Here is an 18,230-nt window from a genome sequence, read left to right on the forward strand (position 1 = left end):
TTTTGTGCCACTTTTGAAGTCCAGGGAATAGACTTCACATTAGAAAGTTTTTTTACAAGCTTCCCAAATAAAATTTTTGAGACACAAAAATGGTGAAAACTTTAGTTCAACAGGTTTATTTTGATGCAGTGATGAGGACAGCAGTGGTTTGTTATACACTGTGTTGAAAAAGAAAAAACACACAGTACTTGATAGTACAGAGTTATCAGAAGTTACTTAATTATCATACATAAAAATTGTTTTTCAGAAGTAGACTTCAAATCACTTCAAGTTTTGCTTGGGCACATTTTGCACAGTAAGATTAGTATAAAGCAAATTATTCTGCAAAATAATTCTATTATTCAGTAATTTTTTTACAGTTCCCTTTTTGATTCTTCATGTTGAGCCTCCACTTATCCACGTTTTTTATTAAGAAAATGGATACCTAATCTAATAATAACCCCAGACACGAGCAGCTTCATGAATTGTAAAAGTTAAAACTGGAAGAATTATATCTCTCATAAATCAGAGCTCCTCTATTAACATCAGGAAAGGATTGTGGAAATTTCCATCCCTATCAAGTACTGCCCTGAAAGAAACCAGACCTTTGATGTGACTAGCACAGGCTGCCCTCAAGACCATCAGGAAGAAGAATTAGTTTCAGATAGGGAAAGACGTGGGCCAGTAACAGTGCCTTGAGTTTCAGCAGGAATGAAAGCTCAGACACAGGGACAAGTGGAGGGGCAATGCTAGGGAGCACAAGGAAAATTCATGGAACTATCCTAAAAGTGGCTGCAAATGAAAGGATTCTGATTGTTCAAAGCAGGGAAAGCAAGCTCTGCTGTCAGTCATTCCAAGGGTTCTCTGGAGCTGGACAAAGGGAGTCCCTTTCTGTGGAGGTTTTGCAAAGGTACTCACAGCCACCTCTCCTGCCGTGGCTGAAGCCAGTGAAGGATATTGGTGCTTAATGGACACAAAAAAATCTATCAGAATATGTGGCTAAAACATCTGTCAAAACATACAAATTAAAACCTAGCAAAACTCACTATTAAATTGGCAAATTTCCTTGATTTTGGTGGGTCTTTTGGAAGGATATGGCATGTAAATTTGTAGCCAGGGATTCTAATGCATTTTTTACTCTTCCAGCATTTGGTTTATCAGGTTTACAATTAGTTTATTATATACCAATAGTCTGCATCCAGTAGAGAATCACTGTCCATATGTTAAGATGCAAGCCCTTTTAATACACTTCATGACTAGGACATGGAAACTGAGGCTAACTTTTGTCTGCTGCAGCATTACAGAATAATAATTCAATTTGAGATGCAGTTCCCAACAATTCAAACAGGCCAGTAAATCACACACAATAAGGCTCTAGAAGCCAAGGGATCTTGGGTTATATCGTCAATGTCTGAATCAATATATCTACAGAATGGTAAACACGTTTTCCCACATCACAAAGCACATTTTGAGATCTGACTAGCTCAAAGTTTGAGGTGGGTTTTTTTTTCATCTTTCTTAATTATGTGGTTCTGTCAATCAGGTAAAATTCCCTCAAAATAATGACCGTAAAGAAATAGAGTCATTACTAATCATTGAATGATCACAGGCAAATCAAACCCCTGCACCAGTATCTGACAGCTCCCAGGGGATACAAGTGCTGTCAGTCCAGAACCTGCCACATTAAGAAATCCCTTGGCTGAGCTGTTCTACCGATTAAGAACTGAAAGGTGCACAGAGCTGTAAGGAAACAAGTGGAAGAGTTTCCTGAAGAAAGTTTGCAGCAGCTGCTTTTTCACCTTGGACGAGAATATCTTTGTCTGAAAACAGCTCTCCCAGTCCTGGTATGGGACCTGTACAAGGACCAGCAGTGCCTCACCCTTTTACTACCCAGTGCTCTATCCATTATTTACTATTGATGTGAATTGTTGGTGCTCTGCCCCAGTTCTTGTGCAGTCAGACCCCCTCTCCCACTTTGGTTGCATTCCACAGGTCCAGCTGCAGTATTTAGTATATCCAGGTATGCCACACAAAGGGAACTCCTCAGTTTTCCCAAGGCCAAGACAAACTCAGTTATTCTTTAAAAGAAACATTCTTCAAAAATATCAGTTAACTACTTAAGACGCAGCTGACATATGGAAGTCTCCACAACACTGATAGGCTTGAAAGAATTTATACAACAGAAGGCTTAGGGGTGACATACTCAATACCTGAAGGGAGTCTGCAAGAAAGATGGAGAAGGATTGTTTACAAGAGCATGGAGAGAGAGGACAAGGGGAAATGGATCCAAACTGACAGAGAGTAGGTTTACATTAGACATTAGGAAAGAATTATTTACTGTGAGGGTGGCACTGAAATAGGCTGTCCAGAGACATTGTGGATGACCCATCCCTGGAACTGTTGATGGTCAGGCTGGATAGGGCTTTGAGCAACCCAGTTTAGTGGAAAGTGTCCCTGCCCATGGCAGAAGGTTGGAACTGGATGATTGTTAATGTCCTTTCCAATCCAAAACTTTCCATGGATGACTCTGTGTATTGATGGAACCAAAACTAACTGCAGGTGAAAAACTAGGTGCAAAAGCAGCAACCTCTCACAGGGGAGGATGTGAGTATCAGAGAAACAATTTGGACTGGTGGAGAAGAGCACCTACGAACACAAGAAACGGGGGCAGCACTTAACTCTCAAGTACTAGATGAGTTCTCTGAGGAAGAAAAGGAAACTGCACTTGGCCAAAGGAAAGAGAGAGCTATAGAGAAAGAGGCTATAACATATCCTACAAGGCTGGAAAGGTAATACTGGAAAAAAAGGAGCTTCTTCTTGTACTCGCAGCAACAATGAAAGGATAGCTGAACTTGATTAGTCTATTCTTCATTAGTATTAGAATAAAGACAACACTTCACTCCCAGAACTTCAGATTGAAGGGAACAGAATCTGTTGAATATCAAATATAAGGATAAAAAAGGTTTATGAAAATGATCCAAAAAGCTAACAGTGCACCTTTCAGAGGCATAAGTAATATATTAATGACTCTGAAAGAACAAAAATATTTGTTTGTTATGCCCTTGATACAGCCCAATATAACAAGCCCTGACAGATCAGCATTTATTTTGCTGACCATTGGGTGTCCAAATTCTTCTGCTGCAATTAATTCCAGTGGATTGAAGAGGAAATACTACACAGTTCTGCCAGTCTGTAATGCAGCACCAGGCAATCAAGTCCTTCCCAGGACTGACAATATTCTTCCATCCAGCAGCATCAGGACACCGTTGCAGAAAAGCTCTCACTCCCCTCTTCATCTAAATTAGTTTTACATCAACAGTTCCTACTTTCCTGCTGTCAACTACCTAATGATGAATTGAGAATGCATTTTGATGAAGGACAGTGTACCTATATAATAAAAAAATATTGATGTTGCTTCCATAATTCATTATAAAGTTTTCATTCTTTTTATTCAGTTTGGAGACTTATACAAGCCATTAGCTGGATTTCCATTTCAATAATAAATTCCTGGTTCACACAGATGTTATTTCAAAATCAGAAGCTTGCTGAACATACTGGGATATAGTGCATGTGACAGTACATTGCTAGGGTTTGGGGAGTTATTGGTTTGGGGTTTTTTTTTTGTGGTTTTTTTTTTTAACTACCATAGCAATGATGTCAAGTCACCCAGAGCTTCTCAGTTTTATGCAACATGCATCATTCTCTGAAAAAAGTGCAATAGTGCAGGTGTGCAAGTAATAAGATCTTATGAAGGAAAAACATTCTTGCTCATAAAGTAAAATGATCAAACAGCAACTTAGTCTTCTTGGATTCTGATAAAAATGGGCTACATGAGACCAAACCAAGGCTTATTCCACAAGGAACCCATGTAAGTCATCAAGTGAGCCATATTTCCTTTTTTAATTTAAAAAGTTTCATTATCTAGAGGAAGAATGTAGATATGTTATTAATATCTGACTATTACATGTATGAAGAAGGGCTTTTATTAATAACTACCAGGAAACAGGCACGTCAACCACAGATCTCTTGGCTTCACCTCACCACCGCAGAGGAAAGCGCACATCTTTCATCGAGAATGGCAATACATTCTTCCAGCTTACTATTTTACATCCTCTCTGAGGCTTTTAACCACTGGACTGAATCCTGAACAAAGGAATCGGATGTCCAGAACGAAGGCGCAGGGGAGCAGCAGCTATTTATCCACTCTTTGCAATATTCTTCTGACAGTGTGAAGCGTAGCAGCCGCTGCCAGTGCCCACTGCCGCTCAATATTGAACGCTGGCGCGCAGCGGAAAGGACCTTTCCATCAGACATCTCCGAAGATCCTCCTATTAGCAAGACTTAAGGAGGCCTTTGTCATCTCAAATATGCTCAGCTGCTCACTGCATGGCGAAGCAGTGTAAGAACCATTTAAAGATGTGTCTGACATCATTAATCTATTTGCCCTCTGACCTGCGGAGCTGAACTGTAACTATGGCGACTAAAGCTTGACCTTACTACGCTGAGAAACTTTAAAGCTCAGTAGTATTTTGGGTGACATTGTTAGGATGAACAAAGGAATAAAGAAGAAATGTGACAGTTTCCTGGGAATTAAGGTCAGCAGGTCAATTGCCCTAAAACTGCATTGTTATATGATAAGCAAGACTAGCTGAAATAATTTTTCAGCAATTAGAATTTTAAAAAAACCCAAACAACAAAATCTAGAGCTTTTGTTGTCTGAAGTAAAAAACTGGTCTCTGTAAAAGCAATATGTAGCCCATCACTGAGCAAAATTACTCAACAGCCTTTCCTGTATAATTTACAGCACAAACACTGGAAAAAATGGGCAGTAGGTATCATTTTCACATACTCATATCAGGTTTATTGTTAATTCAAGATTTGGGGGCGTATGAAACGTATTTATTAATGAGTATCTGGAATTGCATTTGCTAAAATTGTCAGTGTTTTCCATCCTCCCTCTTCAAATGATTCATGAATGTAGGTGGGAATAAGCAGCCTGAACACACTGATTTGGAACATCTGTGTAAAAGCAGCATATGTCTTAGGCTGGGAATAAATACAGTATAGGGGCTTGTCCTAACTAAATGCTATGACAAATGCCAATCCAAATATTTACAGTCTATAAAATTAGGCTTACTAACACTGTTTATACAATTAGGTAGTGTGAAGCAGTTTTCACTTTAATCATGCATTGGCAAAATTTATAGGTGTCTCCTCCATTTTATTATGATTCCTAATTTATTCAATAAAATTATTCTACATCAGAATTAACTAATTACAAACATTTTTTAAGACTAAAAGTTTTTCAAATTTTAGGTATTCCAACCCATACCATGCAGGACCACAAATGTATCCTATTAACAGCAGCTAAAAGGCAGATAGATACAAAAGATCGAAGTTGTGTATTGATTTATCGTGTTGGGTTTTTCTAATTTCTCACATCATTACTGAAGAAAAACTATTGTAATGCAAAAGTGCAGCACAGACTGTGCATAGCATGCCAGTTTAGCTGAGTATATCACCCACAAAAAGTGGGTGAAGTGTGTGCAGGAAAAAGCATGAAAAGGAAAGTTTGTGAAGCAGTGTCTTCTTTCACAGCAGGAGAATTAAACATATCTCAACATAGTGTTTTGGGGTTCTCCAAAATTAGTATATTTTATTTAATTATCTAATAATTATGTAAGTGGATGCTAAAACAGTGGCACTTGTTCATTAAGAAACATTAACGTAGCACAGATGTACAGTGCAGGGCAGAAGTACCAGCTCAAGCTTCTTATGACTATTAAAGAATACAAAAGCAAAATTCCAGGCACCCTGCTAGATAGTCCTTTCTGCTTTTCTTTTTATTTTTTTTAATATTCTAGATGTGCCTGAGAAATAGAATTCTACAAAACTGGTTTTAAAAGGTCTGTAGACTGTGAGTCTGACAAAAAGGCGTAGTAAAATGATGCCAAAGTGTGAATGCCATCAATAAAGAATTCAAATTTTGTTTAATTATTTTTTATTCTGAATTTGCACTGTTCATTGAGCGCAAACTGAAGCAATCACTGCTGCAGCTGTATCCAACCTGGGGAAAAAATGTTAATGGCTCTAGAAAAGCACTAGAAAAGCTCTAAAGAAGGAATTCAAAACCTAGAAAATTTGTTTCAGTGTGGGCAAATGGAAGAATGTAATTAATATACACATCCAACAGCAAGGTAGGAGTGATTTACCTGCAGCCATCAAACCCCAGAATATGTGTCAATTCTTATCACATAGATTACCCTTGTCTTGCTGAGACTGTCCAATGCCACTGCCACCAGGCGGATCACAAATTGGAACAGGTTTTAACAGCGGTGGTAGTTTGGAGGACAAGCATGCAACAGTTCATATTTAAGATATGCAGCGGACTCTTCACCTTAGAAGACAGGAAGTCTTTTGAAGCTGTGCCTGTGACAGCTGTGATACCAAGAAATAGTGCCAAGAGGTTATTTGGGCCGTATTATACAGAAGGTCACTCTAAATGTCATAATGGCACATCAGGTTATTTTCATCTTCTCTAAACTTGATACAAAACATTTAAGAGTCAAAACACATTTGCTCTTAATAAACTATCCTTTTGAAATCACTGTATTTTAGAATTGTTATAAAAACAGTGACAAACTAACAAACTTGACAACTTACTGTGTGAACCCACAGTGCTGAAACTTGGCACAGAAGGGGGGCATTCCCAGGTGCCACACTCTCATTATCCACTCATGAATGAATAATCATTCTGGAAGTAAAAGGAGACCCTGGAAAACTTCAAAAACCTCAACAGTTATTACTTTCTATACAAGAGAATCCTATCTGAAGTCATACATTGAAGTACTACTGAGTTGGCACAGAAATGGATTAAAGCCAGGAAATTCTAAGTTTAAGCTGACTCGCCATCCTTAGCACACTCTATTGTCCTTTATCCCTAAAATTTAATTAAACCTGAGTCCTGACCAGTTGTAATAAGTAGTACAGAAAACTGATTATCGGAATTGCTTTCCTCCGACGGGTCTATTGTGTTACACTTCCCCTCTGCAAAATACAAAAGACCCTATGTACATTTCTCTTTCTCTGTGAAAAGAGGGCTGGAAAAAAAATCCAGTCTGAACTTTTATTTAGTTGCCAATTGTGCTGGGGAATGAAAGTAAGCATTTTCTTTTAAAAGCTGATTCAAATTCAGTACTTAATCATGCCATAGCAGAGCAATAGCAGCAACAAATTATGTTACAATTACAATAGAAATTTTTCTACAAGATTTTGTTTTCAGTCACATCTAATCTTTCAATAGCTGTTGTTTCTAAGACTGATATTTTCCTAACAGCATTTGTGCCTGCAACTAGCTCCTCTGATCAGAAGCATTTGGAATGTAAGGAAAATATGTATGTGCATGTGTATGCAGAGCACAGACAGGGAGGAAAGCAGTCACGTTTGATTATAAAAAAAGTTCTAGAAGCCATAAAATATTTCCTTCATTCTTCTATATGTTTTTTTCCCTTATTCTAGGAGATTATTTACTCCTGTACTAACCAATTTGTTTTCTCTGCTGCAGATCACTGCAATATACTATTATAAAGTAATGGTTTTAAAATTTAAAGTGCTATGAACTCCACTTCAGATAACAGACCCAAAACCCAGGCCTCAAGTGTCTACATTAAAGCAGAATCACCACTAACTGGATGGATGACTAAGCCATCCAGAAAAAGGTAAAAGAGCTGGCAGGCCACAGGACACATAAATTGAGAGCCCAGGTTTTAAAATTCCTGTTTGTCTGCAGTGCTCTCCCTCTTACCCAGAAAAAGTCAGATTACTTGAAGATATCAAATAACATCTGTTTTCTAAACAATACACTATTGCCTGCAAAATTTATAACATCCACTTCTGAAACAATACAGAAGACAGCTCAGTCTGCAAATCCAAAACCTTTAAAGGAATTTTAATTAGCAATTTCAAAAAGATGCCTATAATCCAGGCAGCATATCACTGCCATGAGATGAAATAAAAAATATGTATGCAAAGCTATCTATGGTATTACAAGGATATCCAACAGAATTCTGAAAGCCTTTGGGTTAAAGCTATTAAACTTGTAGAGCTTCAAAGTGGAAAGGTACAACCCTTCACAGGCCAGCAACAGGTCAGTGCCTGTTAGAGTGATGCCTCATCGTTCCTCTAGTAAATGACTCCTGATTTGGCTGCCATGGCTGCCTTCATTCCCATCTACCTCTGCTTTTTGCCACTAACACAAGACAGCAACGGTGTTTGTTCACCAAAATGAAAATGCAAATCCCTACCATGTCATCCTGACTCTCTGGCCAAGCCTATGTAAATATGTTTTCCTAATACACAGCATTCTACAGATGGGGGTACCATAGCAAAGGACAAATTGACATTCTCTGCTTTTCTGCACAGCATTCCTGGGTTTATAGAGGTACCGTGATGTCTTCCCAGCAGTCACTCCAAAAGCAGCTAATGATCAATGCTAGTAACTTCATCTCTAAGAAGAGAATGGACCCAAACCACCCTAGGATGAGAAGACAGATAGATTTCAAAGCTGGCTACATAGGATTAATAATCATATAATAACAGAATATGCTGAGTTCGAAGGGACCCATCAGGATCATTGAGCCCTGGCCCTGCACAGTACATCCCAAGAATCTCACCATGTGCCGAAGAGCATTGTGCAAATGCTTCTGGAGCTCTGTCAGGCTTGGTGCTGTGACCTTTTCCCTGGGGAGCCCGTTAAGTACACACCCACCCTGTGGGTAAAAAACCCCTTCCTGATATTCAACCTAAACCACCCCTAACTCAGCTTCATTCCATTTCCTCGGGTCACTGGTCACAAGAGTGAAGAGATCCTGCCTCGTCTTTGGCAGCAGCCACTGCTCAGGGACTCCCAGAATAAGTGCTGCACATTTCATCAATAGTTACATGAGACCGTTTCTACTTGAAACCTTAAGTAACGCAAGCACCACATTGCGAGAGCAAAGAGTTGCTACAGTCACGACAAAATGAACAGCTGCCACACAATTTGATGAAAGTGCCAGTTTCCATGCCAATACCACAATCCTTTCAATGAGGCATTTGGCCAACATATTAAAATCCTTAGACCATCGGGAAAACAACAAAGTAATTCCACAGTAACAGCCACAGCATGTTATGGCATCTATTGTTATTAAAAATACAGTAGATGTAGAATTACATGTTACAGAAAGAGATGAGTATTTCTTTTTAGTTTCAGAAATTGAAAAGCAGAGAAGAAAAATGTTTTTGTAGTAATATGACAGGCGACATAAACAGCAAGAAATTTGACAGCTGCATATGCCAAACTCGTACATTTACTAAGAACAAGGTTGTATGAGACCTCTAAGGCAGAAGTTCACAGATGCAGCGTTGAAGTCAGTTTTGAATGGCGATGGTGGGTGGAAAACCATAACTAGCAGGCAGCAGGGCTTTGCAGTTGTTTTGCAGGCAGCTCAGAATGGTGAAGTAAATAAACAAGTGAAACTGAGCCAGCAGCAATTTGTAACGTGCAGTGTGACTGGCTGTCATTCAGAGCTGGCTCATCTACTCTTCGAGTGCATGGATTTGACTTGAAACCATTCCATGCACACATACACAGAAAGTTTCCATTAAATCCATAGAGACTAAATAGAGCCCCTAATGAGGCTCAAAACTTGACTTTTCACCTCTCTGAAAAGCATACCTGCAGTACAGTTAAAGCTGACCACAAAAGCCATCTTCAGCTCCACAGTGCAGCACGCTGGACCCAACAACCAAAGTGCAGTGGAACAGGATGGTCCCACAGGCACCAGCACTTGTCTGGCTCCATCATAAGCTGCATGGAAAAGCAGCACCACCAGAACGTACTTCATTCTGGGAGGAAGTCTGCATTTTTGGCAGCTGAGCTGACTAAACGCCTGGCCAAACACAAGCTGATACAAAAGTGGAGATGGGGCTGCCCTCTGCGGCAGCAGTCAACCAGATGTATTGCGCAAACCCATTTTTAGATGCTCTTGCCTGGAGTATTGAGGACCTGAACTCAATAACCTGAATCCCTTCTGTTATGTGCTTCTAGGCTTCACTGTGTGCACAGAGCACAGAGAGCACAGAGCTGACCCGGCACAGGCTCAAAATGATTGTGGCTGAACAATCCATAGCAATCACGACTTGTTCGCTAAAGAATTTACAATTGCAATCAGAACCTCTCTACAACCCCTGGGAAAAATGATCAAGAAACGAAATAGGCTTTGTTATATCCACGAACAATAATGTAAAATAACATCAACTAGAAATAAAGACAAATACTAGGCAGGCTAACAACAAATAGAGTTTTCATTTCTCACTGGGGCTATTTTTAGATGCATTCATATTTAAATATGAAGGTAATTTCCCAGTGCAGCTGTTAACAGCTCTTCCTGAGCTTCTCTTGGAGTTTGGGTGTTGCATCTGCTGGCATTTGCAAGGCAAACTTCTGGTTTCAGAGCATTGTAACTACAAAAGTAGATGTTTCAAGCATCACCTTCAAAAATCATACTTTGCATCTCAGGGGGTACTATGGTCAATTTATTTGTAAAAGGTTTGAGGTTTTGTGTACAAAACTATGTTGCTAGTGTAACAAGCATCTTGCATGGTTTTTAATATACCTGAAGGCATGCTGAGGGACATATCAGGTGAACAAAACCTATAAATGATGTGCCAGTTTGGGTTGCTGATGGTTTGAGAAATGCATGATTTTAAAGAATCATTGAACAGGTCAAGAACTACTCCAGTTTTAATGAGGGACTCTGACTACTTCTCTCATTCAAATGAAGATTTTATTTTTTCTTTGTCAACAAGTGGTAATTAAATAGTTCTCACACATTTTACTGTATGAAAGCCTGCTTATGTGGAGAGAGATACAGTAATGCTTTAATTAGGACTTCATATACACCGTATTTGATTCAGATCATGGGTCCAGCTAGCCCTGTCAATACCACCACTATGGAGTTCTGCTTTCAGAGCAATGTGCAAAACTGAGTTTTGCACCTCCGAGTTGTTGTCAAAATACCTGAAGATTAGAAATAGATTTATATTCTGGTTTAAAAACCCATCTAGAGTAGCAAGCAAATAAATGAAAAGCCAAACCACTCAAGAGTGTATATCACTGATATCTCTATCCCATGGCATCACTTACACTGTGATGACTGTGCTACAGACCTTGTGTTCAACCTGCTGTCTTGGGAGAGCTAGGCCTGCCTTCGACGTTTTTTACAGAAGGGAATGGAGACGAAACCTCTGGCATCAATGCCACAAACCTTTAGTGAAGAGCAGTGGGGTTTAGGTGGAGAAGCAGGTGAAAGAGTGACAGTAAAGCAGCTTTGAGAATCTTTTTCCCCGCCAATGAATTGGATACAAAGCTACTACAGTGTAGACCATTCTTGGGGGAGACAAAAGCATGTTCAGCTGTGTATATGAAAGGCAGGAGTTTGGTTTTCTTACTTGTAAGGTGAGAGGAGAAACAAGGAACTCAAAGAAAGAGTCAGACTCTGTTCTTTACTAACAAAGCTGCTGTTGTCACCTTCTCAGGCAAGTCAACTATCTTACGTGCTGCACATCACACACAGCTACATCCAGGTCAGCCAAATGGCTTTGATTTCCTGAGTCACACAGCTGAAGGTCTCCTACGGGTTCCTACAGGTTGCTTCTCTTTAGGACTCCCAACACTTCCTCCAAGGCCCTGGGACTGGCAGCAGCAATTAGTGTGTACTCACCAAAGACCAAAGAACAAAACCTTTGAGGAAGGAGATTAAAGATGGATTAAGGAAGGGAGGAAAAAAAAAAAAAAAAAGAAAATGAGGAAGACTGCTCCAGATACTAAGCTTAAAATGAATTTCAGATTCTGATTCCCATGAAAATTCAGCCTCTTACCACTTCAATGAACTTCATCCTCAGTAGCAGCAAGTCATACCCACTAAATAATGCATGTCCATCACCTGCTCAAAGTAATTCCCAGGTCTTAGGCCTTCTCCTCACTTCCCTGCTTACCAGCAAGTTCTGGGCAGACACCTGGTAGGGGAGAACTTCTCTCACTCCTCAGAGTCTCTAAGTCATTCTAGGTGTTGGAACTGGTGAAGACTGAAGAGGATTGATCTAGGAGTACCTGGGAAACTGTCCAACTTGAATGTGCTTCTGAGACTCAAAAGGAAATAGGATGCCTCTGCTGAGCGTGCCTGTGCTTTAGGAATGAGATCTCCTTTGAATTTGAGGGAAATTCTAAACAAAATTTCATGGGTAAAAAGTAAAATCACCATTAATAATGTATGACTAGGATAGGAAATGTGAAAGAACACACACATATGCCTTACAACTATTTTTTTTTCTGTTTAGCTTCAAGGATCTTTCCACAGCACATTCAGCCAGCAGATGCTGAAAACACGCCAGCACCCACACCAATTCATGCAGATGGTGCTGGTGGGGTTGAGCCTTGTACAAAACTTACTTGTCTTCTCAACTAAGATAAAGATTCTGCATGTGTGTCCTTTTCCTGAGTCAGAATTTCACCACTACATTTATCATGGCCAGGGAAATTGGGAAATTTCAAAATTCCTGTTAACTCACTTTTAATGACCATATCAACCCATAACTTTCTGCCAACCCCATTAACTGCTGTTGTACAAAGCCATTCCTGAAACAGCCTCTCTTGCTGAACAGAAGATGACAGAATAATAACCCCTGCTCATGACTAAATAAATCTGTTCAGACAATGTAAACTTAGTCCTTCCTGAGAATAAACACTTTTGAGTTATTCATATATTCAACACTGGCACAGCCTTTCGTAATTTCAAACCCAGGTATTACACAAGCAAATCAGCAAATGAACAGACTCCGGCTCATTGCTAGATGTTAACACAGACTAGACACAAACAACTAGGGTGGTGCATTTGGCCAAAATAAATGTGCTAATGCTTCGATTTGCCTGCAAAGCAGGGGGTGTACATTTTTGTAGAGATTACAGATCACCACCTAATGCCTTCAGCAGCACTGTATATACTTGCTTTGAGTTTACCAGGAATGCTAAATATTCAAATTGGGGAACTCATACATTATACAAGTGCAGAAAACTTAGCCACTGTAATTTTACCAGATTAGACCTAAGTGAGACTGCTCAACTAATAGGAGAAGGGAAGAAAATAGGAAACTAACATGTAAAAGGGGCCAAAGAAGGACAATAAGGGAGAGAAAAGAGCTCAGCAGAAGCAGCTTCTCCCGGCATAAAATCAATGCACACAAAAATGCACAATGCAAAAGAAGCTGGAATGTGAATGTTTCCATGTGGGTTGATGTGTGGAGAAACAACTGTTGGGCACTGCGGGAGGAGGTGGATAAGAAGCAGGGCATATGCAAGAAGCCTGGCAGAGGGAGGCTAAGTACAGTGAGAGGAAAGACAAAGGCAGAAAATCATCTGGGGTTATCAGGAAGTAAAAACAAAGAGAAAGGACCAGAACTATTTTCATGGCCTGCAAATAGAAAGCATGTGACTTTCAAGTTTTCAGAATAAACCTATGAAGAACTGAGATTTATAAAAACTGCATATGAATATAAAACAAGAAATATGAATTTTGCCCAACTGATTGTCTGATCAGTATCTAAACAGGCACCAGCAGGAGCAGCAATGAGTTCCAACATTAACAGGCAAAACAGGAACATGGACAGAAAGGAGTCATCCATCCCAAGCCCCTCCTTAGCAAGCCCCAAATCACCCTTGCCTTGCATATCTCTCTATCCTCGAAGGCTGGCTCCTGGCAGCTGTTGCATAAGCAGCAAACAAAGCTCCAAGAAAGAGCCCAAGACCAAAATTGCACCGGATTTTTTTTTTTTTCTGACATTTCAGAAGATTTCAGGTTGGTATTTTTTTTAATGTATTTCTGTACTACTGGAACTCTTTTTATAGAGGCAGGTGTAAAAATGCATTTACCACTTTGTTCAGCTCACTATAGGCTTCATCCATAAAAATGTGAATTTGCAAATGCAGAACTCTACCCTGAGGGCAGAACAGCAGGTTTTTTCCTTCACAGGATTCTTCCTCACACACACTAGACATTACTAACAATCTCAGCTAAGGTTTTCAAGGTTGTTTTGGAGGAACATTATTTTTCCTCCCTTTAACACACTTTCAAAGACACATCAAGCAAAAGGAAAGTCTCTTGTGTTCTGACAGCATTGCTTACTTTGTCAAGTAAGCAAGGAAAAACTCCATGTTCTTCATAGCTGCGAAGGAGTCAGCACTGTTTCTCCTAAAAATGTTGTCATGATGGCTTCATGGTTTGACATCTAACAAATAGAGGAAATTGCTTTTTAAATACAAATATTCACTTTAAGCATTAGGAACAAACTTTCCTGGAATGGACTATACAGAGTCAGCTTTCTTTACCCACTGCAGTATGTCCTGTAAATAATAAAAAATAAATACCTTACTCAAAGGCTTTGCAATTTCAAGTGCCCTATTAAGTTACTTAATTTTGCTATCCATAGCACATGATCTCACAAGCAAAGCTGTTTATTTGCCTTAGGGAAAATACAGATGTGATTGCATCACGAGTGTTTCTGAGTTGACAGGGCTTTTCCCTGGGGTTGTTTAGGAGAGCTGGAAAGAAGAATGAGAAGAAAGCATGGAAAGAAGAGGAAGGAATGGCAGAAAATACAGGTACAGTGGTCTAACCTCCTGGCCTTTACAGACAGACAAAATAACCACAATTACAACTATTGTCTCTTACCTTCCTCTGGCAGGAGAAAAGAAAGAAGCACACTTGAGCCCACCTACTTTTAAATAAGTATTTAGTTTTAGACTCTTCATATCTTTCTAGCTCTGCTGTGGACTGTCTTGCATGATTACACTCCCATTTTTGTCGCATTTGATACAGAGCTGCTGCACCAACTTTGACAAGGTACTCTATGTACATACACAGTGCTGAAAGATTAATTTGACAGACATTTGTACTTGGAAGGAATATATCTAAAACTGGATTCTAATTCTGAAATGATTCTGATCATTTAAAGACTGAAGTCTAATACAAACTGCAGTATGCATTTGCTGAGAAACACTACTTAGTGAATATCAGGAAACCTTACAGAACATGTATCATACTGAAGTTCATATATCATAGTGTCCTCTTTCCTTACATGTCTCTACAAATCAGCCTAACTTGGATTTGGGACAGTTTGCTTTGGAAAATCATAACCTCATAAAAGTCTGAAGCTAATACCCACTAACATTCATTTCAGCTTATTCCATTGAATATCAAACTATTACTCTCAGCTTTATCTGACAGAAATCTGTCCTTGAGATGCTCAACGAAGCAAGGGTTCAGTTTTGATTCTTGAAGACAGCCAGCCCTCTCCTTCACTGAGGATGAGTGATCTCAGATTCAATTTCACTTTCACAGTCAAGGTGTTTGGTTTCTCAATATTTCATAAATGTCCTGCCCGGAAATGTGTATGACTGGAACCTGATCTACAGCAGGACAAAGCCTGTCAAGTTACAGGGAGAGTCATTCAGGTCAACCCTTGGCTGAGGGAGTTCCCAGAACTTCAATTCTTATCACACCATCAGGATGCTTAAGAGGAAAAAAAAGGCATCATCATTACCACACTGACCTAAAAGCACCTAAGAGCATGTTAGAAACCTGCATAAAATTCTGTGAAACACAGTATGTAGTGTGAGTACTCTGGATTTCCCACCCAATATCTTTAAACCTCCTCAGCCCATGAAGTATTAACAAGATTACTATGTCTTCCAAAAGGTAATTTCCCTGTAGGTCTGACAAGAACTTTAATCTCAGTGTCATGAGCATTAATTAATTCTATAAACAAAATACAAGTAAAACATTATTTTAACTTAAAAATTCAATTAAAATCTCTCATTATATTCCTAGGCTTTGGCACGCCTAGGAATACACACGCCTAGGAATATACACAGACCTATGTGTTAAATATTCATATTTTTATTCCCAACATATGAGTAACTCCATCCTTATTAACAGAACTTCTCTGTTCTCTTGGAACTGAAGACACCTTGAATTCCTACATTTTAAGAAAAAGATGGAGAACGTGGTCAAGATCTCCATGTACAAGAGATTTTTTATGGAGAGTATTTTAAAGGCTATACACCTTCTTAAGAAATATATTTATGGAGTTTACACAAAATAATATAGTCAAAAATGTTTGCAACAGCACATTAAAGACCTTTCAGTACTCCAGAGCAGCTGTGACATGGTAAAATGTAATTATTTTTCACATGCCCTTTGGAATTCTTTAGGAATATGTACTGTAATTTCTAACCAGTGCCATAAGCACTGGGCCAGCCTTGGAATTAAGCTGAGAGATAGCTGGATGAGTACCATATACATCTTTTATAAGCATCCCACAGATCTGTATTAAGGCTTAGCAACACGGCACAACAACATAGCCCTGGAATCTGTTACCTAATACAGCTTGAGAAATACCAAATACACAACGTTTTTGAAAAATACTACTATAATCTTAAAGGAATCTCAGTTAAAAAAAAAAAAAAAAAAAAAAAAAAAAACAGAATAGTTGCAGCATTTCCAAAGCCCACTGTTCTCTCCCACATGATGAGATACGGCCATGCTGTAGTACCAGATGTATCACCGTTCATATAATACATGTACATATGTATCCATATGCCTATAATGGGCTAGATGTGCATTAAGATGTATATGCAATACAGTTGCTTATTCTGAGCTGGTTCGGGCACAGCTCACTGCCAGGACTATCAATACAGACAATTGCACCTTAACCTGAAGTCAATTTATTATTAGTTTTTACTCTCCTCAGGGAAAGATTAGAATTGAAGTGGCAGTGAAAAAAATGCTTTTCCTTCCTTATGAAGCAAAATCAATCCAGATTTTTTTTTTAATTAGTGGAATAAATACAGCATGTATATAACATTTCATATATCTAAGTATCAAATCCATCAAGTGGCATTCAAAAATTTATTAAAATCCTCTTGAAAAAGGATGAGGTCTGACACTTTTAAGTTCATCTGGTTTTGTTTTTGACAAAAAGATATCAACAGCAATTGAAGTATTCAAACTTTACACAGAAGGTGCACCTATGTGGCAGTTTCTATAGGATTTACAGAAGTCGAGCCCTCTTTGAAATCAATGGAGCTTGGTCTTGTAGTCTTCTGATACCAGCAAAAAGTGCAACTAGAGGATAACTAGCATCAGCAGAGCCAGTTTTCAGGAGTTTGCCTTCCCCCAGACATTGGCTCTGTGCTGGAGAACACGCTGGTCAAAACCCTGCATGAGATGGCCAAGATCATTTGTGCATGGCTAATGAAGAGAACAGGATGCTCATGAATGCAGCAGCTGTCTGCTGGGAAAGACGCCCCATTTAATGGGAAATTTAAAAAAAAAACAAAACAATAGAAACATCTACCTCATCTGCCAAAACTAATGCCACTTGTGTGCTTGTAAGCGATGGCTAAAGGAAACTGGGTTTTAGGGGAAAAAAAAAAACCGCCTGGGGAAGATGTTTTCTACTTTGCCCTTTAATGACCATAAATTTCTGGTTGTGTTTGAAGGGCAGAAACTTTAGGAAAAATCCCTAAGGACTGCGGTCTGGCCAGGTCCCAATTCCCCCCCAATCTCAGTCCTGCCGGGGATGATAAGGTATCTCCCAGCGAGCGGCATCCCGGGTGGAGCAGGAACCAGGCAGTTCGTATCCACTCGATGATTCCAAAGGGAGTCACCTCGGGAAAACCCTCAAATCTTCCAAAGCTGCCATAGCCTGCAATGCTTTACACGAAGCGCCACAGCCAGGGAGATGCCAGGGGAGTGACGGCACCCACAGCCATGTGGCGACTGGGACTGAGGAAATTTATTAATTTATTTGTGTTTTAAACAGCGTTTTTTCAAGCCCCTTCGTGAAACTCGCGGCCTGTCCTGGTCCTTGGACCCAAAACCAGGGAACTGCGATCACCTGCCCAGCACAAAACCGGGCACGGGGGGATGAACTGGGGGATGAAGGGGAGCCACCCCGCTGCCGGCACGGCCACCAGCGGCACCATTGCTTCTCTGCCACGTCAAAAGCAGGGTAAAGAAATAGTTTTAAAACCTCTCCCGTGCGGAGCTGAGGCGCCACGTCCGCCCCCGACACCCCCCGCGTGGCGGGGCCGCGGCGCCGCCTGCTGCGCCCCCTAGCGGCGGCCTCGCGCCGCGCCCCGCCCCGGCCCCGCC

The 18,230-nt window shown here is 39.9% G+C and overlaps 1 protein-coding gene across 4 annotated transcripts in view; it reads right to left on the reverse strand.

Annotated features, from left to right (window-relative positions):
• Nucleotides 1–18,230, reverse strand: part of MACROD2 (mono-ADP ribosylhydrolase 2) — an 850,734-nt gene that overhangs the window by 719,800 nt on the left and 112,704 nt on the right. The gene's annotated exons all lie outside the window — the stretch shown is intronic.

The sequence above is a fragment of the Vidua macroura genome, chromosome 3 (genome assembly GCF_024509145.1).
Source record: "Vidua macroura isolate BioBank_ID:100142 chromosome 3, ASM2450914v1, whole genome shotgun sequence".
NCBI classification, from domain to species: Eukaryota; Metazoa; Chordata; class Aves; order Passeriformes; family Viduidae; genus Vidua; species Vidua macroura.